At 42.3% G+C, this 24,085-nt stretch overlaps 1 protein-coding gene across 16 annotated transcripts in view; it reads right to left on the bottom strand.

The window, feature by feature from the left end:
• Window positions 1-24,085, bottom strand: part of LOC124215960 (bromodomain adjacent to zinc finger domain protein 2B) — a 116,452-nt gene that overhangs the window by 75,736 nt on the left and 16,631 nt on the right. For 5 of the 16 annotated variants that reach the window (XM_046619937.2, XM_046619939.2, XM_069135665.1 and 2 more), the window contains exon 1: window positions 1,284-2,778. The exons of 1 other annotated variant lie outside the window; for it this stretch is intronic. The gene's annotated coding sequence lies outside the window, so the exon portion shown is untranslated. Of the gene's footprint in view, window positions 1-1,283; window positions 2,789-24,085 lie in introns of those variants that run through there. 10 more of the 16 variants (XM_046619935.2, XM_069135664.1, XM_046619936.2 and 7 more) reach the window with 7 other exon arrangements.

Genomic DNA, 24,085 nt, shown 5'->3' with positions numbered 1-24,085 from the left:
AGCCAGAGGGGAAAGAATCGGTCGTTCGTGTTCGCCGATGCCAATCCGCACCGGCAGCAAGTATCGAACGTACGTAGTTACGCACAACAAACAACACGCGTCACAGCGAAACCGACGACTAATAAAATAAAATTAATACAAGTGGAGACTAAAAGTTTGCCGGGTCTCTCTGTAATCGCATTGCCAAAATTATCCACACCGGTAAACATGAACGATGTCATCGTGTATCGAGTCTGTAAATCGAATTAATATCTGGTTTGATAAAAAAAAAAAAAAAATCACACACCGCAGTTATACCTGCGTCCATAACGGTGTGCATAAATAACACTCCTACAACAATCTCATTTCCACCACCCAGGTAGACATATCTCCCAATTTTTCCTACCTAACACAGATTCCGCGTATTTTTTGCGTGTACTCTCGCTGTTGCCGGCTGCCAGCTCGCCGATCTCACCGGTTAAAAGTTTACCTGTATGTTTTTACGCGGCTGCTATATAGAAGAAGACGAAGACGAAGAAGAAGACGGGGAATGGAACGGAATATGTTGGCGGTGAGGGGAGGGCAGGGAAGGAGAGGAGAGGGGAAGCAGTCCGCGAACGAGACGACCCGACCACTGACCGTTGGGTTGCGTTGATGCGAGTGATATCGAAGGTTCTCCGCCACGCCGGTGTACTTTTATGTAAGCGTACAGGGGGGGATGAGGGGGATGAGGGGGGACTCGAGCGGGCGAGCTAGCGTAGGTATCATGCGTGTGACATGTACGTACGTGCCTCGAGTGCGGTATAAACGTCGTACTCGTGTGCGTGGTGGACGATGATTTGCGCGTGTGCGAGTTAGCCGAGGAGAGAACTCTGTGAGCCAAGCCCAAGCATGAAAGGTGCGTCACGTACAAAAATATGCGTGGTTGGACACAGCGACAGAAACGCCGCCGTAAGAGTCACGACAATTATAACGATTCGTATATACCCTGGTTTAACGCTTGTCCGTTAGTTTCACACGTTGCCCGGAATCGTAATATCATCGAAGACGCTCATCCTCCGACAACGTATCACCGATTATAAAACCACGCGTACGTAGATTACGTGTAACGATACAATTGTCACACGCTGTGAATTACGGGTGAGAAAAAAAAAAAAAAAAAAGAAGTAGGTACTAATCGTGATACACGTCGATAACGGCACAACGTTACAATTGCAATTCATCGTTTCGATCGGCGAAAAATAAAACGCTGACAATAGGTGTACGTAGGATAGAATTCTGATTGTTAAGATGAGAATTTTTACCTGAGTATTCCAACGCCGCTGGCTGGTGTGCTCTCCCCAATGGTCGATCGGTTGGAGTAGCTCTCCGAGCCTCCTGGGGGTCAAGTATGTAGTCACTTCCCTCGGTATGTGTTGATACAACGATATATATATATGTGTGTGTGTGTGTGTGTCTGTACGTGCGCTTGTGTGTAATTATTCCTGCACGTAAAGCCGGCTAGTGATTTAACACGCAACTGTAAATATATGCAACAATTTCACGTGGTTTACGCAGATACAGAGAGCCGACGGATCGTGAAGCGAAACCGAGCGCATGCAGCGGTGAATCGGTGCTGCAGCAACAGCAGCAACGGCGGCAGAAGCAGTCTAAGCTCGAGAGACAGACACACAACTGCTCCTCAGACAGCGGCGGTGGCACCGGGTCCGCGGTTATACTCAACCCAACGACGACGACGACGACACACCAACACGAACTAAACGAGAGTACGAACAACGCACACTTTGGGCTTTCCCACCGAACCGAATATCTCTCTGCAAGCAACCGCTCGCTCGTTCAGCTCGGTACGAAGGGCTTGGCTCGCTCGGCTCGGCTGCGGCTCGTTCCGACTGCGACTGGCTGGCGTTCGTTCCAGATTTCAACGCCTCGCTATAATAAGTGCACGACGACGACGACGACGACGACGACGACGGCACACGCTGGTTAACGTTGTCCACCGCTGCTAGCTCCGCGTACACGTCACTCCTGGTATAAGTCCGTGCGTGTGTGCACGTGTGTATGTATGTAGATGACACAGAAGAAATCGCGTGCCTGCCTGCCCACGGCGTTCCTTCCCCCCTCCGTTATTCCCCGCACGTCTCCTCGGATATTCGAGCTCTCAAGCTGTGGGTATAATATGCGCGAGGAAATTGCTGCGCCGCGCTGGGTCTCGAAACTTGGGTTACCTGGCCGCGAAGGAGGAACGTAGCTCGGCAAACGACGCGCCTTGACGTGACCCAAGTATTATACCTGTGGCTGCCGTATAATACCTTCGGATTTCGAATCCGTCTCTCGCTCGCTCTCTTTCTCTCTCTCTCTCTCTCTCTCTCTCTCTCCCCCCTTCTCCCTCTTCCTGTCTTTCCGTTTCTCCAGCTATCTCACAATCGATGCAGTTCGCCAGCTACGTACAACCGACTCTAACTCGCCTCGGCACCTCGCCGCTATCCACTCCACAGCGATTCTTACACTGCAGCGGCAACGAACAAAGAAGACCTTCTTTTTACGAAGAGGAGCTTTGGAGACTGGCTCGTTCTCTTTCGGTGGATCAACAGCAGCGTTATAGATATATATAAGTGTATGTATATACACTTCTTATAAGCAGCGCGAAGTCATTTAATGACAATGAGTCGGAATCGAGAAGGATCAATCTCGTAGCGCGGCTTCGTAGCGCATAGATAATAATAATCCTCCGGGCGAAAGCCGATTGCCGTGCTGATCGATCAGCTGTTCGGCCTCTGTAGCGTTCTTCCCGCAGCGACACACCGCTCTACCGCAACGTCCTTTGCTTCAAAAATGAGCCTAAATAAACATAAGAAAAGGAAAGCAAAAAAAAAAACTGCACAAAACAAGTACGCGATTGTGTATTAAAAAACGAAATACACGCTCTCTCGCCACGTTTGAAAAACGTCAAAACACAGTTTAAACTCGCGCGGCAAACCACGTGGTCGCAGACACACGACACACACACAGAGGCACACACACAAACGCGCGCGCGCGCGCGCGAGAAGTTTATCCACGTGCTCGGTGTGTTACGCAACCGTCAACAGCGAGATACACATCGTACTACATACGTGTACGCGCACGTACAAACAACGCGCGTGCGGTAGAAAAATTGCCGCTGAGAAAACGGGATTTCTTTGTAATTAATGAAAATTTGAAGTATTATCGTAACCCCGCCGCGGCCGCTCCTCCGCTCGTCGTGTCTCTTCCCGAGCGTTGCATCGCACACGCAAGATGGTCGCTCGCTTGCCTCGCGCTCGGTTCGTACTCGCTTCCCGTTCCCGATCTGCCTTTGCTCGGGCCTCGCTTCCACCGTTGTGCCAGCGGCAGCAGTTGGGTTCTCCTTCCCCTCTACCCCCCCCCCCCCCCCCCCCCATCGTCCGCCTCCCCGCAGCCGTCGTCCCGGGTGTCCCCCCGGGCTCCCCCTGCAGCCGTTTTCCCTTCTCGTTCGGTCTCACCGTAGCTCGGCGCTCGGTGACGGTGAGGGTGACGGTATACGTGTACCTACATCGACTAGGCGGCGTTCGTTCCTTCTCCGAGGTTCGGTTCGTATCGTTGCGTTCGTTCGTTCGTTGGCACGTCGCGTCGACTCGTTGGCTCTCCTCGTCCTCATCGTCGGTCTCGTCATTGCCCCGACGACGCCGTGTGATTTAGGAAGGATTCCGAACCGATGAAAAATTCACGCTGGTTCAACGGTCTTGCGTAAAATATTTTCAACCTCGCGATACGTACGCATACGGGTACTCTTCGACGCTTCAAAGAATCTTTTCATGACGGGATCCTGAGTCGCGGTAGGTTGTACATTGTTGTACATCGTCGTACATTGTAACCTTTGCGATATTGCACGGTGCGACTTTGACCGATTAACATACTGATAAACGCGGGACGAGACCGCGGGATACGTTCCAAGTACACGTATGCTGGATCCCCGTGTTCCCGACTGTTATTTGCAATTCGAGACGAAGATTCATCGCTCTTTATGTCATGCGCACCCGAAACGATTGCGAGTTACATGTTTATGACAATATCCGTCACGTCACGCGACTTCGGAATTATGGTATATTCCGTACGACGTTAGAATAGCTGCAGCGGTGATCTGTACAGTAGTAAATATTAAATGCATCGGTGGTTGCGTTCGAGTAACAGCCTGCTAGCCTCAAGCATTCCGGTCGTGTTGGCATTACCATTTAGAGTGGGTAAAGCGTACGGTTAACAATCGCACCGACGCGACGCGCGAGTCGAGCTACGATCTAAATGCCACCTTTATACACCGGCAAGTGTAATTACGGGACTTGTACGCAACGATAAGCCTCAATAACGAAAGATTATCGATGATGCGTACATCGACGACAACAATTTAGACTGAAAGTTGTGCCGCAATCGTTATCTTCGCTCGACTGTTGTACTATGACTAAACTCTCGCCGTGTGGCTTGAGATTCACAGATTCAAATGTGAATGAAATTTATTTATGATATGTGTTTTACATGCCGTTCATTGTTAGCTGTTTTTTCCCCCTTTCTTTCTCCCAATATCCCGACAGACCGTGGCTAGACGGTGTTCACTTTATTAGTGAAATAAACGCAAAGCCGTATTAACAGGGACACTGTCAAGGTCAGTATTTCGTTAATGGCAACGCTGGCCGCGGTTATCTCCTCGACGTTCGTTTAAATTTCGCATTAATAAAGTTGGAACGTGATCGAGCACGTTGAACAAAAGTCCGAGGCTGTAAGCACCACGGGTAAATCCAACGAGAAGAAAAAGTAGACGGAGAAAGAAGGAAAGAGAGAGAGAGAAAAAAAGAAAGAAGTAGCCGGCTGAGTGGAGAGATGGAAACTACCCATACACTTATCGTTAAGGAGAGAAACTAGTCAAGGCCCTCCGTTCGGCGGAGCGTTCGATTGACCTTCCTTCCCTTCCAACGTGCATCCAACGTTCCAACGACCGCATACTCAATAGTAGCCCGACTCGACGTTTTCTCGCCGCTGCAGGTACGGATCACACCGAAGTAAAAAAGAATATTCGCGTCGGTAGCTAAAAGGGCTCGTACCTCGCGGGCGCAACCCGGCTGTAGGTCACGACATGAGAGGGCGAAAGTAACAAGCACGACGGGTGAAGTTCCACGGATACGAGGGGATTCATCTCCGGATTTATCGCGCAGCGTCGATACTAGATCTCGAAATTCAAGAAATAACTCCCAGCAAGCCGAGCCGGTCCGTTCGCAATAAAGGATTCATCGGCCGACCGACGATAATCAATCGAATACCTGAACCGCCTAGTATCGGAGCGCGGCTCCTATGAGTAATAATGCATCGAGAACCAAGTCAACCAAAACTCCCCTCGCATCGCGTAGCGGTTCGATGCCGCAAACTATGGACGGACGGAGTCCGAGCTACCCTGCGCCATCCCCGCTCGACCTGAAGGCCCGTATCACCTCGGCTCGTCCCATGCCGTACCTTTTGCTGGGCTCGACTCGGCTAGGCTCGGCTCGGCTTGGTTTGCCCCGGCGGCCTGTCTCCTCCGTTCCGCTTCTCCTCCCTCCCCCGGCGACCCCCTAATACCGATTCCCCTTTGCTTTGGACGGAACGGGCGACTTTGCGCTTCGAGCCGACGAGCCGACTCGCGCGTATCTTTGCCCTCTGTGTACATACATACATGCATTGCGCGCGCGCGCACACACACACACACACACCTATAACGGAGAAGAGCGCGCCGTCTCTTTCTCTTTCTCTTTCTCATTGCCTCTCGACCGACGGGTATGCCGGGAAGTGGGGAAAGAGGGAGGGCGGGAGGGGCGCGTGCTCGCAACTCCCAAGCTTCGAGGCAGACCTCCCCCCTTCCCATCCCCTTCCCTCCGCCGCCCCCCTGCCGACGCCCCGAGAAGCAGTTCGTATCTGTGCGGCGGTGGCTCCCTATTACCCATCGGCCCCCGCTCGCCGCCTCTGTACCTACTACCTACTACTATAGCTGCGAGCGTCACGACAGCCGCGATTATCTTTTGTCCGATCGTGCGGTGCGGTGCGCTGAGCTGCCTCCGCCGCCGTTTGCGAGTGTGCGTGTGCGTGTGTGAAATACACACACGTACGACGCGAGACGAGAGAACGCGTATGCACCGAGTATGTATCGTGAAAGCGTCGTCTATTACGACCGTACCAACGAATTCTTCCCTGCACTATTTTCGCCCAAAGTTAACGGTAAGTACGTACGTCTCTCTCCGACCTGTGCGTACCGGGTGTTTTCTGTGAAACTTGCCGCGTGTTCGAAACGCAGCTTCGACGGACGCGCAAAGTTTCCACGCAATACACTCGATGTTTAAGTATATGCCTGCAGGTGCGACGGGAAGAGACGAATTACCGCATTCCAAGGACCGGTGCGCTGCGGGTCATTACGGTACGCTTACTAGCCAAAAATTCCCTTCCTTAAACGCTAGAGCGCATTATGCATTTATATTACATTTGTTGAGCGGCGAGCACACCTGCGCCGTTTCGTATTTCGCATCGTCGGGTATGTGTTACCTCAAAGGTGAACAGTTTTTTCTATCATGTAAGTGCGCGGTGCCGCGGTATAGACGCCGTCGAAATTTCCCACCTCGATTTGTCTCCTCTCCGCGAGTCCGAGCAAACTCCTGCCGTTGTCTTTCTGCTCCTAGTCAAATTTATACGCGTATACATGCGTGTGCGTGTGTGTGTGTATATATATATATATAGTTGGGTATTCGCGACGATTCTCAATTCCGTATGTGCTGTGTGTTTTATTCACGTTGCCGCCGCTCTCCGCCATGCGCCGTCTCGTGTAGTTCACATATATATCTGCGCTCATACACCTACTCATTCCCTCCTTCCGTCGTTTCTCCCGCAGTTTCGCATAACGCCTCCGTACAGTATTGCATTTCTAGACCTTCCTTGTTACGCTATTTTCTGATTGTACTAATCGTCGTCTTACAATTAGTCTCGTTGCCGTTGGATCAATTTTTTTTTTTCTTTTTACCAATTTCCGTTTTCACCGACAAGTAGAAATATAGACAAGCTTATACATTACGATGATCCATCGAGTTACAAATCGAATACCCAAAGAGAAGTACGACAGATTGTATTCACGCATAGATGTTTTATATATCCTGTAGATTATTCTAGTAATTTATACGCGAAAGAACGCGATAAGCACAACTCTGCGTGTGCGTATACATATATATATATATATATGTATCTGTACGCGTCACATACTGTCCGGTTACTCATTCTGTGCCGAGCGAATATTTATAGTCCTGTTATTATTATTATTATGTTTATTTTTCTTAATTTCACATCTTCGGTTTAAAAATAATAAAAAAAAAAAAAAGGTCAGCGGCTTCGCGTATATAGATACACTTTACTTGTGTGCACCGAACCTACCGAAGCGAGAAGTTGGACCTGACAGGAAGGGAGGGAGACGATTGTACTACCTTACAATCCCCTCCCGGACTTGAACGAAGTTTATATATATTTTCTACAAAACCAATTTGACAGCTGCTGTACTAGTGGAAAGCAACAGAATCGACGTTTAAATTCCCCCCGTCAACAGCTGTATAGTCGAAATAATAATTTATTCATATGTTAGGTCCGCATGATTTCCGAATTGTATGTGTATGAAATAAAAAAAAATTGCATTGATAAATAAGCGTTATTAGTGTATTATGTAAAATACATTAGAGTTGTTGAGACACACCGACTAACCTGTGTATGCATATTTATATGATCTGTAGATGTATTAATTTATACAATATTTTGCTAATGCCAAGAGGAAAAACCTCTATGTCAAGAATTGCACAGATACCGTATCGCACGTGTTTACTCAAATTACACGCCTAGTGCCTGTACATCGAATTTCTAGAAACATTTCGATTGGGTCATGTCGTACAGGGAAAGTGGTCTAAAGGATTGCATATCGTGCGTAAATGTGGTTTGAGTATTGATTGAAAAACGCGCACATCCTCCTGGTTCAACGCATGCGGGATACTTTGCCCAGGAATAATCACAATCGTGCCTGAATGATTTCAACGTCAACTGACAAAAAACGCCTTTACGAAACCTAACGTATCCGAAGACTCGATCGATTATCTAGATTCGTCGAAACCTCATCAAGTTTTTACATATTTGCGAGTTTTGATAACGAACAAGTTAACAATTTTGTGCTCTTGAAATAGGTTACACCAAGTTTCATTCACGCTTCGAGACATCAGTACCTATTAGAGTTTTCGATCAAGCTGTTTGATTGGTCGAAATTTCAGATGTAACACCTAGTTCCTACAGACTGTTAAGAAAAATGTGTAGATAGGACAGCAGAAGCACCAACAGTGGTCAAAGTATCACTTGTGATAGTCTTTTTCGTCTTTTAGTCTCTTCCGTTATTATACGCGATTCAAGACTAAAATCCGACGTTGACCAAGTTTTAGTGTTTCGTCACGCTTCGTTGGTAATCAAAAATTAAGATATACGTATAAATCACCCAAATGCTCAAAACCGGTAAATCTGCCTTACCATCCTTTGTCAAAAGGTTGGTAAAGATCGACTGACCGGATCTCGTTTTCTCACCAGAGTTCGTGACTCCGGACTCGCTGCCTAGGTCTACGAGGCAAAAGAGATTGGGAACAACGTTTCCATGAAGGAGAGTGTCCGCGTCTTCGGTCCACACTACGTGCCCTAATATCATTGGGAACACGTGCGTGCGTCACTCGCGTGGACGTGTGTAACGCGTGTAACGCGTTGGTAGCACAAGGCGGATTATATACCTATCGTCCAGGCCACACGGACAACAGATGGAGGAGAAAAGTATGGTATTAGTCGTTCGTATTCGTTGTGCCCACGCTGCAGGCGGACCAACTACACATACACGCGCTGCGCCAAGCCCGGCGTGGCCTTTTAAGTTTTACTCGTGATCATAGCAGGCATTTAGGTGGTACTCGGTGTAACAGCGGCAGGCAGCGCTGGCCGATTCGTCGGTGTCGCTGGTAGCGACACGTATTTAAGCGAAACATCAGTTGCCGCATTAACCCTTAGAGTCATAGTATTAGGTATTATTCTTACCACCTATTTTATAAACGTTTTCTGCATGGTCGGAGAACTTTCGAAACATATTTCTTTGCGGTTTTTCACTATTTCTCGTAGTAGACTAATAGGTTTTCAATGTTCGATAATGATTATTGCGATGTAACGTAAATTGTTATTGTTAGAAAGAAATGGATTGAAAAAAATCGTAAAAATCGAAGGAATACTTCATTTCCTCTCTCCCAAGTTACCCCTCTACACATATACAAGTTTTACATAAATTATAAGTTTTTAAAACCATAGAATACTATTTTGGTATAAAGGTAGTCTCGGCACAATAGCGTGTGATTCGAAGAGTCGATAAGTTGTTCGATTTCTATGTAAATAAATATCGCCATTTTCATTTCTTTCGCAATTTTTATTCCTACCATTGTCATTTCCTTCACTCGTCCGATTGTCACGCTTCGAATATACATATATGCGTGATTGAAAATTGGCGTGGGGATATCTCGAGGGCGATACGAAAGCACGGAGACTTTTTGACCAGAGAACGGAACTTACTTACCGAGATGCTTACTCCGATACATAATCTAAAATAGGAAACCCTGTATACCTGCCTATATTCGTCCCAACACTCTCGCCTATATATAGCAAAGCGACGTGGGGCGGATCCGTCTGCGTGTCGCTCAGTCTTGCGGACGATGGACAGACGGCACCTATGTAAAAACGCACACCGACACACCCGTGTTGGTAACATGCCGGACGGCGCAGCGGCAACCGACCAGATAATTTTGTTGGTGGAAATTTTTGACACCTCGTGTGATCCGCAAAGTTCGGTGCAAGAATAAATCGACCGGAAACCGTTTAGAACGTAATACATTCTGCGGAAACGTCGTTTGCGTTAACGACGGTGAACACAAATGAAACAACATTCCTGGTACATGATGGAAATGAAGCTGAGCAAATTCGAACGACACACGCTAGCATATCAGCAATTTATTATTAGGGCAAAGTTTTGTGATTAGAACGTGCAAAGTTATTCAAATTTCATGTTGCTAATCCTATTCTTATGTTTTCGGCTCCTCTGTCTGCTAGCTGATAAGATCTTATGCGCGAGGTCTGAGAAATATTCGGTAAATGTTATAGCTGATGGTATATTTATAAAGCGCAATACGTTTGTCGATAAAAATATAATTTACCCACAGTATGTAAAGAAATTTATTTTTACCCCCGATCGTGATAATTATATGTTGAATGGGAAAAAAAATTCAGGAGCATTATGCAGATTTTTATGGTAAGTAAAATTAGATCGGAAACGAGAGAATCGGGACAAAAACAGCAGAGTTTAATCGTTCTGAAAGTTTCAATTACTAAACCTTTTCGCAAATCGTTGATGTCTTAGCTTGTGTCAGTCGAATTTTCTCAGATTTATATCCACCACATAGTTAGAAATGTTCTTCCTTTCATATCCGCCATTATTCACGTAAGTAAGATTTCTGGTGATTTTATATACAATTATTTCTGGTTCCTAACTTTCGATTCAGGCGGCCTAAAGAATAAAGGCGGATAAAGTCAGAAATACGGATTGATAGAAAACAGCATAAATATACTTGTTGCTGATTCTCACTCGCATTTTAATCTGGAAATTAAATGAGAGCTTTTAATATTCAAAGATCAATGACTTGAAATTTTTATGGCTTAGTCACCAATAGTGCTAAATAATTGAGTTTATCCTGTTCAGCTGACTGGTTGGTTTATATATTTTATGTCATTCAAGTACTTCGACATCATGTTTCGATCAATCCGTTGAATCTAACTAGCAGTCTTGAACCGGTGAGTTCTTTTGTGAAACGGCATGGACATACCTTTTCCAAAGAAGCACGATGAGAACATTTAAATACATACTTGCCCTGTTCCATCTGAAGCAACAATGTTCGTATGTGGGATATTTTTCTTGAAATCGTAATAACTATCAAAAGTGCAATTTTCATTAGTTTCATTTTTTTCGCATTTTGTTTTAACAAAAAATTACATTTTATATGGAAAGGAGCGGTTATGGTTTTCAAGAATTTGAACACAGAAATGAATTGGTATGGAAATCTAATAAAAATCAAGTTGATGTTTTTCTTCCATAGAACAAACGAAGAAAAATTTGACTTTTCGAAGCTATTCGATTTTGAGAATAATGTCCCATATACTTATTGCATCTTTGTTTCGGAAGCGTTGGCGTATAACGAGAACACGTGTCAGTCGACAAATGTTGCAAACCCCAATGGAGTGAAGAAAAAAGATGTCCTACCTGCAACAATAAAAAGAAAAACCATTTGAAATCGATGGATGGAACCGGTAACTCGATATTAAATAAACAGATCTACGATTTTGAAGCTCTGCTTTGAGTTTGTTGATGACTGAAAGATCAATCCAGCAAAATGTCTGTTACACTCGTTGCAGAGGTCGGAGAAGTGCGTAACTCACCGAGGAACTTCAGATGCATTGTTTCGAGATACAAGTGGAAAATAAATTTAAAAAATCCGTGAATACGCAATCGGATGTACCTAAATAATTTCCCACCATTTAAATTTACACTATTATTTTGTAAACCATGTTTGCACAAAATTAATCTGCCCCACAACGGTAAAGAAAAAATATGACGATTCTTATCTCCATTGTAAACTGACTTTTGTCTGCTACAACGGGCATAAATTTGTTCACCACCTGGCGTATGCACAGCGATGTACGAAGGGCGTTCAACTTGGGCGTTACGGGTCCCTGAGGATACTTGTTTCAGGTATGTAAAGTAAGGCCCAAAAGTTCGGGACCACGTTTCGAATTCTCGATCGGGAGGAAAACTTAGACGCCACGGAAATAAAGAGAAAAGCGTGACAGAATGATACGGGCGGAATTTGACAGTGGAAGAGACAACCTTCGAGATACTGTTTTCAAAATAGGTATTTCAAATACGCTGTGATTATAAAGCGACTCCAAACTCTCAAATCTTTCCCTATAAATAACCATGGCTATGTAGTTCAGCAAATCGATCTGCCGGTTAGTTCTGTTTCACATCATGTGAAAACAATGATGGAAAGACTTATAATTGTTTGACAGAAGTTTTTTTTCAGTCGCGAAAAGAGATCGACATTGACGAAAAACGTCCTAGATCAAAAGATTAGGAGTGTTAAAAAGTGACAGTTCTCTTCGTCAGTCAAAACGAGTTGCATCGTAATCTGCACCAACAGGACGTGATCCAATCTCAAGATTCCAACGAGGCTATTACTGACTAGGATTACAAGTTACATACTGCGAAATTCCAGTCGTTGCATAATCGATGTGTCTTCTATGCATAATATGTTTAATCTTGCGACCCGCTTGGAAATTTAAATCATTCACGGAATTGTCAACGTTTTATGTAATATGCGCTTTCATTTTTCAACTTGATGTTATACAGGTAAATTTCACACGTTCGGGTGTTTGTTAATTCTTAGTTCATATCCTTAACTCGAACCTGAAGTATATAAGTTTTGCTAATTCAATTAGCAAGAGGCCTAGAAGCGTAAAAAGAACTTTTACAGTTACCGTACAATCAGTGTGTCTTGCAGTCATTACAACAAGTCAAGCTTCTTGATAGTTTATGCAAAGATTATGGATCATTTTTTATAACAAAGAAAATCATCTAAGCGCCCGAGTCACCGGTGCAACCTAACGTAGCCCTCAACTTACTTCCTTTTGTTTTTTCTTTTCTTTACTGGCTTTTGACGCCGGTAGCGAATTCTTGTGCCAATGAGCCCTTAACCTGTTAACACCATCCGGTCTGCAGTTTACCGCCCCACTTCAGTGCCGGCATAATAATTAGACACTTAGTGTAAAAAGTACACTCAGTATAAATTAGAAAATTGAGGTTGCGTACACCGTGTGTAGAACATCAAGGGGTTAAGACGTCGAGGGAAGAACCTGACATAAAGCCGAAGCTAACCGCAACTGCAGTGTTGGCAGCGAAACTTGGTATTTTCTTTAAAATACGTGAGTCACAAGTCTACTGAACAAAATTTTTTCTAATCTCGTAGAAAGAAAACTAATACTGTCAGAGAATATTAGGTGTTAAACCTTACTGAATTATCCAATTTACGACAAGTTTAGTGCATTTTGTTCATGGAATATCACCTTTGTGGATCTAAAGACAGTCGACCTAATGTGGACTTTACGGTGGTAGGTAGAAGGAAGTGAATACTACAGGTGAAATTGCAATTTTATGCAGTTACCGACTCATTTACATCGAAATCCCATAAAAGAGTTGTCGGTGAGTGTAGAGAAAAGTGCAATTACCCCCGGATACCAATAATTAGGAGAGGGGCGACCGTTTTTACCTACACTTTATCTCCAGTCAGCGGTTAAGGATGAATGGGCCCCAACATCTTAATAAAAGGTTGGTAAAAGGGAAAGGAAAACTGAATACGGAATCAGAAAAAAAAAAATGATATCTCGATTTATAATAAGAAGAGTACCAGATCTCCGGATCACAGATTCTTCTGAAACTTCTGGTTTTTTTTTTTTTTTTTTTTTGCCGAAAATAGGTAGCTCCACTTTTGACGTGTAGTTCCAGTTACGCTTCACCATGGCTCTCAAATAATAACACATCCACTTAAACTTAAATCTACGAGTACCTGTCGCCGAAACTTTAAGAGCAACAACGAAAATGAATATTTCAGGCGAAAATACACGACAGATTTTGTTTGTTAAGACGATTCACTCAGTGAATTGCTAATTTTAACCAAAGTGAGGAAAGGCCAAATGAATGAAATTACACATCAGAGGCTCCATGATTTGGGGGAAGAAAACACCCCTAAAAGATACTACTCTCCTCGTTGGATTCTCTTCCATTGCATAGTAAGAATGTTGTTTTATTCGTGTTTACTATCGTCGTTGCGAATACCTTTAGTGATACAAGAAAAGTATTAGTTTCAATCGAAAATAAATTTTTCTAGTTTCAACGATTATTTACGTTTTCGAACCTCTAGAATCCCAGAAATAGAAAGATGTCAGTTCGTTGGTCAGTCCGACAAATTCCCGCGACAATCTCGGAAACCGCTCGATGAAAAAATTTGCAACTTGCAGGATTTTACAATCAAATGATATGCATGAAGAATCGTATGACCAATTTAATTTAAACCTTCGATTCTACCAGAAGACGGAAATGAATCGATTTTAATATTTTACCAACAAACCTAAACTTTTTCCTCTTCCCCTTTCACGGTGCTGAAGCTGAAAAGTATCGCGAAAAAACTATTTCTCCAGCTGGTCTCTACCCTTTTCCCTACAATCCTCAGTTTAGATGACGGGGCTTCTATCCACTCTCGAGGTTCAACCGAAGGCAACGAACCATCCTAAATAAGACTCTCTTGTCCCTTTGCCCCGCGGGGGCGGTTTTGAACCTAAGTTTTTAACGTATACCATTTTTTCACCGAAATTCTCCGTCGAGTTTACCGGTCGGAGTTCACGGGCGGGGCGACTGCGACAACGACGAGGACCTCGGAGGACGACGACGCAGTGCTGAATGTGGATGAGGAGGATGAGGGGGAGGAACGGGATGGGGTCAAGGGGCTGCCGGGGTATGGGGAAGGACGACGAAGCCCGGCAGCAGCAGCAGCAGCAGCAGCAGCGTTCCTTTCGTGGGGCGGCGGGGGCGGTCGAGAGAGAACGACGCTGTCTTTCCCCGGACCGGATCGAACGCGAAGCGCCATCGCCGTCGTGTCGTCGTGTGGCGATGGCGTTGCCCCGGTCGGCCAGTCGCGAGGCGAGGCCTAGAGAGTTATCCAGGGAGGGACAGGGCACCCACGACACCATTGCGGTATGGGTATAGTCCCTTCTGGCCCTGCGTAAAACGGATCTCCTTCGACGCGGTCCGATTTCGCGCGCCGACGGAGGGAGAGGGACGCGACTAGGTCTAACCAACGCATCGCGAGGGAAACCTGCCAATCACGAAACTTCGAATTGATCAACGTCTTCCCTCCGCTCCCTCCCGCCTCAATTTGGGTCGTCTGTGCCGAACGCGAGCTGCTGCACGCAGATCGATCGCGGGGGAAATAGGAAACGCGTGTTTAGCGGTGTATATGGACGAGGTGTACCTTTCACGGAGGTGAAGGATTATTTTGAGTCAAGTGTCGCTCCTTTGAATCGACAACAAATGCGGCGAACGCAATGTACTTGCTTGATGCAACGAAATACTTTCGTTGGTGCCTGTAACCAAATTTTGTCGAATCAATTAAACGTCTTTTTTTTTTTTTTTTAGAACTACACGTAAAGTTCGTTCGAACTTTTTTTTCTTTCAGTACTGACTCGCGGATGGGAAGTTGCGCGTAAGAAATTTGGATCGCCGAGTATTGTTTAGCTATCGCGCGTATTGGCCAAACTATGACGCGACAAACGTCCAAGTCTGTGATTCGCTCATTAGAGACGTACGTTTTTGCCTACCTTCGAACGAAACGAAAGATTAGAAATCGGGAGGTTGGAGGACGTTGATTATAAATCTCAACTCAAATTCGGACGTTCAAAATGACGGTCTAAAATAAGCGAAATTACTTCGTTTTAACGAAACTTGGTGCTCGACGTACTTTGAAAAGGTTGCAGATCACGTGCCTGAGGTTGGAATGAAAAAATTTCAAACAACGGATCGAAAGAGTCGGCCATAATGAATTTATCAGCGACTTCAGAAACTCCAGGATACCAATTTTCATCCGAATCAAATGACTTGTGCATTATTATCGGGTATGTTGAATCCGCCAATTTGAATTTTCAAATTTTGGATTCAGATTCGTGTTCAGCCTTGTAGAAAACCTCGGAATCAAATTTCGTTCAAATCGAATAGTTTCCTGAATTTTTGACCAACACATAGATCCACCATTTCGAATTCTAGAATTCGAAGCTTCGAGTCAATCGAAAGGGAAAATAGTTACCTTTGTTGCATCAAGACTTGGTCAACATAGGCTACAGAGAAATTTGACTCGTCACTGAAGCACCCTTATTTTTACCAGTACTGGTTTACAATCCCTGATTAACGGAGGCTAATTATCGCTAACATGAACGTTCATGCCTCATTCAACATTACAAAGTTCGAATAAATTTTCCACAAATTTTTGCTAAACTGTGAAATTTGCGTCTGAGAAGACTGGTTTAAAAAAGAAGAAAAAAACAAATAACATGATTACACGCGATGTTAAGGTAAAACTTTTGCAGTCACGTATTATTCTTAAAATTCTTAAAAATCACAAAGACAAGTTCAGCAATCTGTTCTAGATTTCAGCTGATACACAATTTTCGAAAAATTCCAACTCGTGCATAAGCTCCGAAGTTCACGTTATCATCATTTTTCAAGATGATTATAGGCACAGGCCGAGATTTATACCTATACAAGCGTCGAACGCAATCAAGATAATTACGAGTGGGCACTCTGCGGAACCCACCGGTGCTTGTTGATCTGCCGCTCTCAAAACATCAAAGCCGTGCGATTGACGGGATCACCAGTTTAGGAAATTGCAGATATACATTCAGATAATTTAGAATACATTATGTGCTCGTACATTTTTAACGCAAGATTAAAAATGTCTACACCACGTGAAAAAACGTCACGGGTTTCTCTCCAATCATGTGAAGGTAGGTATACTGCAGGATTCACAGAACTCGACAAAGTCTGAAGCAAAAGTTGGGAAAAAAAAAGAAGAAAAAAAAAACCGTTTAGAATATCTCCGACAATTTCACTTGTTGAACAACATTCCTACGAATGGCAAAAAAAAAAAAAAAAAATATCGACATGAGATATTTATACTTTAAGAAAACGTTTTATAACTAGAATTAGATGTTTCGTTTGTGTTTTTGTACAATTTCTTTTTTTTTTTGTTTTAATTTACTTTTGCTTCAGACGTTATGGTCCATTCATCCTTTACCGAATACACACCATGTTCGTCCTGATTAATATCATTAAATCAAAGTGGTGAATGTGTGATTTCGCGGGAAAAAAGGAACAAAAGAAAGTGTCAAGTTACAACAAGGAGGAGAAATCTAATCGGATTAAAGAATTGTCGCAATAATGGATGTATAAAAAGTGTGTAAGCCACTATTTTGACGTATTACACGATCGCTGCGTGATTGAACAGTGGAAAGAGGGCGCTTATAACATCGACAAAAGATTTTTCTTTTCCAACTTGCAGCGAAGGTGCGATGCTATCGGAGATATACGGTAGATTACGCTTTATCGAATTAGTGGGACTTGATATTCACTCCACTCAACGCTGAATATTTTACCATCTCGATCACAGCCATTGAGTAGAATTAACTCACAATCAGGAGTGCCTGTTTCGTTTTATTGTAACAATAAATCATTCACCTCACGGTAGAAAAGTGAGTCGTGAAAAATCGCGGATAAAATAAATAACTAATAGATGACAGTTTGAAAAAAAAAAAAACACGTTCATTTCATTAGGACCTATGATTAAAGTCCAGTATCAATCAGTAGGGTAAAATTTCAGCAACGTATAAATAATTGGAGAATTTGATCGAATAATCCGATTATTTCCATACCTACCGAAGAATCAACATCAAAACCACTGGCTTGGGGCCAACAAACTGGAGATATCGTTCTGCACTAATCGTATCTGTTCTCAATTACGAAATGAAAATGTATCCAACCTGTATCGTGCGCAGTGAAATCATTGCGCGGCAGTGGGAGAATACAAATTGAATTATTTTCAAGTTTCATTCATTTCATCACTAAGTTTGAAAAAATTTTTTTCGCTCATCCTGAATTACAATTAATTTCAGATGATCGTCGTCGTGATTAAGGAGTAGAAATCTGACGATAGCAAATTTTAGTACAAGTTAATTTTAAAGATTCGTTACATCACACAATTTTTAATTCACGTTCATCGCATTGGAAAACTCAACTAGCGTATCATGGAATATTGTCCCTTGGATTTGAAAGGAAGGAACGTTAACCGACGACTTGACTACGTGCTTTTATGGAGGATTCTCCTTGTATAAATCATTATAGTTGAGGCAGTAATTTTTCCTCCTTTGATAACAGGCTTCGCTTCTTGCAGTTACTTGGCGGATATGAGATTCTCGTAAGCTATAAATCAACATGGAAGACGTAGAAGTGAACAGAGTAGCTATAACGTTGAATTTTGTACAAGTCGTAAACGTCGCGTTACTTCGGTCAACACAATGCACTCAACATTTCTTTCAACGCAACTGCAGCATAGGTGCACGTATATTAAATTCTACATCAAAAACTGTTCTTTCTATGAAAAAGAAATCATATCAAGGTATCAACACAAGAAATCTCGGTACAAAACTTTTCGGTATAATGTTATTCATGAAGAATAAATTTTTTAACCAAGTACTCAGTTTTCAAGTTTTTCTTATAATGGTTCTGAATGGAAAAAAAAAATTCGCAAATAATTAAAAAAATTTCAAATCACTCATAAAAGAAATGTGCTTATTTTAAAAATTTGATTATTCCCGAAAAACTGAATTTTTTTTTTTTTGGGGTCTGCTGCTATAAAAATTGAAGTTGTGTCAAAAAAAGAAATGAACAAGAATAGAGAAAGTTTTTCGAGGAAAAAAGGCAAAACGCACGTTTCATTTAACGAGATGGCTTAAACTTTTATTTTGTATTACACGTGAATTTTCGCATTAAATTATTAGCTCGATTTGCATTCAATGCATAAGACAATTTCTACCCCATCCGAATTGTTTATTTCAAATTATTACAATATATGTGCATATTGAAATTAAGGTAAAAACTCGCTCTGTACATGTCGTATCATCAGTGTAACATGTACGTAATTGATGTATTAAAAATCCACCGATTTGTGTAAGGTGATTGATGACGAATGACGAGTACACGGTATGGTAATAAAAAAGTAGAAAATAAAATGAAATAAAATAAAAAGTACATGTGTACGGAATACATATCAGAGAAAGAGTAGGTATAACCTGGGCGGTGATTTATGGGGCGAATTTGACTCCTTGCCCGTCGTCCCGCACGTGAAATTGGCGAGGTAAAAAGTCTGATTTATAGTGTATCCCTGCTACTGGCGACAATTTTTTACGGTTATATACGTGTAGCGACTCTTTGGAACGAGAAATAAGAAATAAGACAAGTATGATTAAGGGATTTACAGGGAAGAGCGGTAAATAACGCTCCAACTTATCTGCTGTATAGACTATAATATAACCACGATGCGACTTCTTGTCACATCTCTCTCGTCCCTCTTCTCATTCGTATAAGAGAGTATACATATATGTATAATATACACATTACACGTACAATTGACCGACCCAGACAATTTACTGATATCTACAAAAAAAAAAAAGTGAATTTGTGACTCAAGTACGATGGAAATATTTAGGACAAAAACAAAATCGGTCGCCAGCGTTACGATATTACAATTTTACGTTAGACGAGATGAGCGTGAATTAAATTTGACAAGTGTAAAAGTACAGATTAGGATCACTGTTCAATTATTAAAAAAAAAAAGAGCACAATTTATCCTGAGTAAAAGTACTCGTAAAAGTGTTAACTCTATTAACTTAAATAGAAAGCCAATCGAAATGTGTTTTCTAATTTACACATTATTTTGAGGAAATCGGGATGGATAGAGAAGTGACGAGTGTGCAAATCTTCCCCTCAAAGAAAAGTAGAGTTGTTTATTTAATTATATTTCCGATATCGACGTATGAGAGGCGTAAACATGCCTACGTTTAATCTCATAATGCTGTAGAAAAAAAAAACCCCGCTGCCTCAAGTATAAATTTATGTTCTTCAAAATTCAGTGTTGCCAACACCGTGCGGCGAGCTCAATATTATCTGCGGTCTGAATTTTTTTTCTTTTTTCCAATCTGAATTCTGGGCAAAATGCTATTTAAACGTTTTTCGTATGCTGAAAATATGTGAGACTCTTCAAGTCATGATAATAATGAAAAATAGGAAAGAATGTTAACACATTCGAATAACTAGTAATCACAATTGACACGTATAAATTGGAATAATACGCAAAACTTATTTTTCGGAAGAGCCTCTCGAGTTACGTCCTGGTAGCTGCACCAGCCAAATCAGCCCACTAAAAAATCGAACGGAAGATCTCATTTTTTATTACTAATTTATCACCACAATACTAAATTTATTAGGTGCCCCTACTAGTTCAGCATAATCGTCTTGTGGCTCAGCTTTGGTCAATATCCCAACTTCCCTGTATTTTACTTTTTTACAACTCTTGAATAATACCAACCAAGCATTAAGCATTCTAACCCATGAGGGGCAAACGCAACCCTTATTTCCTTATTTCATGCGTTAATCATCTTTCAGGCTTAATACTGACCGAAATTTATTGCATTTGTCGTTTGTTCGCACCTACAGGCGTACCTTTACGTACTCGGAAGCATTTTTGGACATTTGAGGTACAGTGAGTTGTGGTAAGGAAATAACGCGCCCCGAAAACGTTCGTTTTCACCGAATTGCGTCGACATCTCGCGTAGCTGATATTTTTTACCCATCTCTTATGTTCTTTCAAGTTCCCGGATTACTTACATATATATATGTAAGTCTTATTAGTGATATGGAAGTCCCACACGTATGTTGATTAAATACCGGCAAAATAAATGTACATATGCGTGACGATGAGACAGCGTCTTTTCTATCCGCATCTTGAGATAAGTAGGTGAATGTGTTGACTCTGATTAAAATGTCGGTTATTACACAATTTGTCAAATTGTGCCTTTCTCGTGTCATCAAAGTTCTGCCGGTAAAAATGTTCGAATTTATAATACGCAGATATAAATGAAACATTGAACGCGGATAAATTCATGGGTGATGAAAACGTCGTCACACTGAGAAAAATTTCATTTGTTACAGTAAGTAGAAAAATTGCTTGAAATTGTTGGAATTACGAAAACCGAGGTGAGCTTAACCATTTTTCGCCATTGTCGATCCTTTTTTTGTAATTGCGACGCAAAATCAGTTTGTGAGGTTTACTTTACTTTTTTAGTTAAATAAGGCTTTAACGTCAATTTATTCTTGCACAAGCATTAAATTTTCGCAACAGTTACAAGAAAATATAGTAGAAGTGATCGTAATGAGAAAGAATAGTAACGGATACTAGACTTTGCGGTAACAGCTACAAAACTAATTTTCATTTTCTACCTAGAATTATATTCTTCGATCGTGGTTAAAAACGAAAATATTCAAGGACCGAGCAGTAACCGGAACTAAAAATTTCTCTCAGTGCAGGTTTCAGCTCCCAATATCATACCCTAGAAGTCGGCTACACCTTTCTCGTCAAATTGCAGTGTGTAAACTGTAAAGAGTAAAGAAATGGAAATTTCTACGGGAATAAAAAATTGCAACACGTCGAAAACTTTTTTATCTTTCCCTATCGAAATATCGTCGTCATGATTTTCGCTCCGGTCGGACCGGTTATTTGGAACCTGGACTCGGCGATGGGCTGGTGCGAGGTTTTGTGGGGAGGTTGGCGTCGAAGGGAGAGGCTCGATTTTCTCTCTCTCTCTCCCTCCCCGCGCGTAGCCAACTATATAAGCGAGCACTTTATTGATCTTCGTTTGAACCGCGGGTAGGTACGAGCACTCGAAAGCTCGAATGGCATCGGATGACGCACGACACAGCTTCCGGTTCTCGCTGCTCTCGAATCTACATTTGTCCAGCGTAGTTTCAACCACGCGGGTAGTTTATTCGATGCTATGCACAATGGGAAAACCGAATCACAGATCCAAGGATTTTGAGGATAAGTGGACCTCATCGTCGAGTCACAAATTAAGAGAAAAAGAGTACCGAGCAATGTGTTTTGCACAAATTACAGTCAATGTAAATAAAATATTAATAGCTAAGTTATTGTCAACGTAAAAAGATTTCGTAAGATTCGAAGATAGCAATAGTTCATTACTTATCCTGTGCGCAGTTTTTCTTTCTGAAGGTTTTTCGCTATTTTTCATTTTTAATCTTATTTTTATAAGCTCATCTTTTTCTTCCTAAGACAATACACGTCAGTTTACAGTGAAAGAAATAAGAAAATGCGAAAGCGAGGGTCCAGGAAAAATGCGGTATATATCTAGGTAATATATATATATGTGTGTGTGTGTGTGTGTGCGTGCGTGTGTAATGGTTATATAGTTAGGATGTGACGATATTATACACGGCAAATGAATAATAATCCATGCCCCTTTCCCTCGAGTCTTTACACCGCAGAAAAATGCAAATCGGCGATCTTCTTTTGTCCGCGCATTATATTTATAGTATATGCAGCGCCCCCGGTGGGTAAAGTTATGCACGTTCATGCCTCGATTCGCGTTTCGTTCTTACAACAGCAGCAGGAGCAATATTTTTCAACCGCAAATTGGAGCGCGCCCACCGCGTGATGTCGAGAAATGAGAGGAAGGGAGGGGAGATGATGATAAGAGAAAGAAAGAAAGAGAGAGAGAGAGAGAGAGAGAGAGAGAGAGAGAGAGAGAGAGAGTCGGTATAAGAAGTTGCACATTTTTCTCTTTTCTTAAGGTGGTTCTTTATTTAATCCAAAAAACTCACCTGTAATTCAGATTTGGACTGATTGTTAATAGAAATGAAGTGAATCCCTTCGTTGTACATCAGACCAGATTACCGGTAAAAAACGTGAAAACGAGGTTTTTGAATGTTGGATTATTGACACAGCACTTACGACCGTTAAAAGTTTTTTCTTTTTTGAAACGGAAGTGCTGTCACAATTATTTCATGAACTCTATAGACCTTGAAAAAAAAAAACGAAGTAATAGTTATTAGAATACTGATTTTTCCAACGATATGTTGTACAGTAGACGTTGCCGAGAGCCATTTCGAATGATAAACACGACGTTGTACAGATTACAAATGTCGGATCAGAGATCCGATGATATGGCGCGGAATTTGGATATCATGAATCGTGTTTTCACCTAACCTGGATTGATGTATTACTAATAATAGCAAAACGAAGAATAAAACGTTCATTTCTTATTGACAAAAAAATCTATTGTACTGTGAGATGTACGACAATAATGGAACTATACAATCGCTGTTAATTGTATCCAATGACATCGGTGCTGAAATGAAAGACTATGGGCAGAATTTTATTAACTAAAATTATAATATACTATAATCCAAAATGTTCTTAGTATTCATGAATTCCATTATCGTGCATTATTCCAATAACTTCTAATTAAATTATACACTTTTCCAAAATGAAGTTCCGATGACTCCGCAGCCAATAAAGAACCACCTTAACTATAGAATCAAACTCCTCGACCGACCGATTCATCCTTAATTTGTTTGTTGCGAGATCGAAGTTGCAAGTATCAACGCAACGAGACACTGAGAAGAAAGTCACCATTCATCAAATGAAGTTGATATTAACTTTTAGAGGGCCTGCCTGGCTCTTTTAGAAATCAGCAGATAACTCGGAAACTCCACCGGACGTGTTGACTATGTGCGTAAATCATACCTTTAAAAAATATCAAATTTCAAGGGAAAAATATCGACTCTCTGAAGGTAAAAAAAAAAAAAAATAATTCAGATAACCTCAAAGTATCGCATCGCTATATCAACGTCACCATCGTCAAGCTCGCAATTTATATTGCCTCGCGATTATTCTTTCAATAGTCCCTCGAAATATCCAGCTCTCTGGCCACATTACACCTTCCTGATTTTCCCCCATCTCATTTTTCGTACACGTTGCTCGTCGTGTTATTTCGCAGCGTGCCGTGAATTTCTTTATTTATTGTAATTTATACGCGAGTATTTCAGGTATCCATACACAGGTGTAAGTATACAGTAATTGCCTGCCGCGAATCGGTTTTCCTCAAGGCTTACTACAATTAGCTATCCATCAGCTCGGCGTATGCATGCATCTAAATACGTAGGTACCTGTAACTATGTTACCGGTAGGTATTATTTTCAGTGAATACTCCAAGATCCGGGCGGCACGCAGCCTTTCTTACGGCGTGACTCCCTCTCCACGACGACGACGACGACGCGTTT

The sequence above is a fragment of the Neodiprion pinetum genome, chromosome 4 (assembly GCF_021155775.2).
Source record: "Neodiprion pinetum isolate iyNeoPine1 chromosome 4, iyNeoPine1.2, whole genome shotgun sequence".
Lineage (NCBI taxonomy): Eukaryota > Metazoa > Arthropoda > Insecta > Hymenoptera > Diprionidae > Neodiprion > Neodiprion pinetum.
This window is presented reverse-complemented; position numbering and strand designations above follow the sequence as displayed.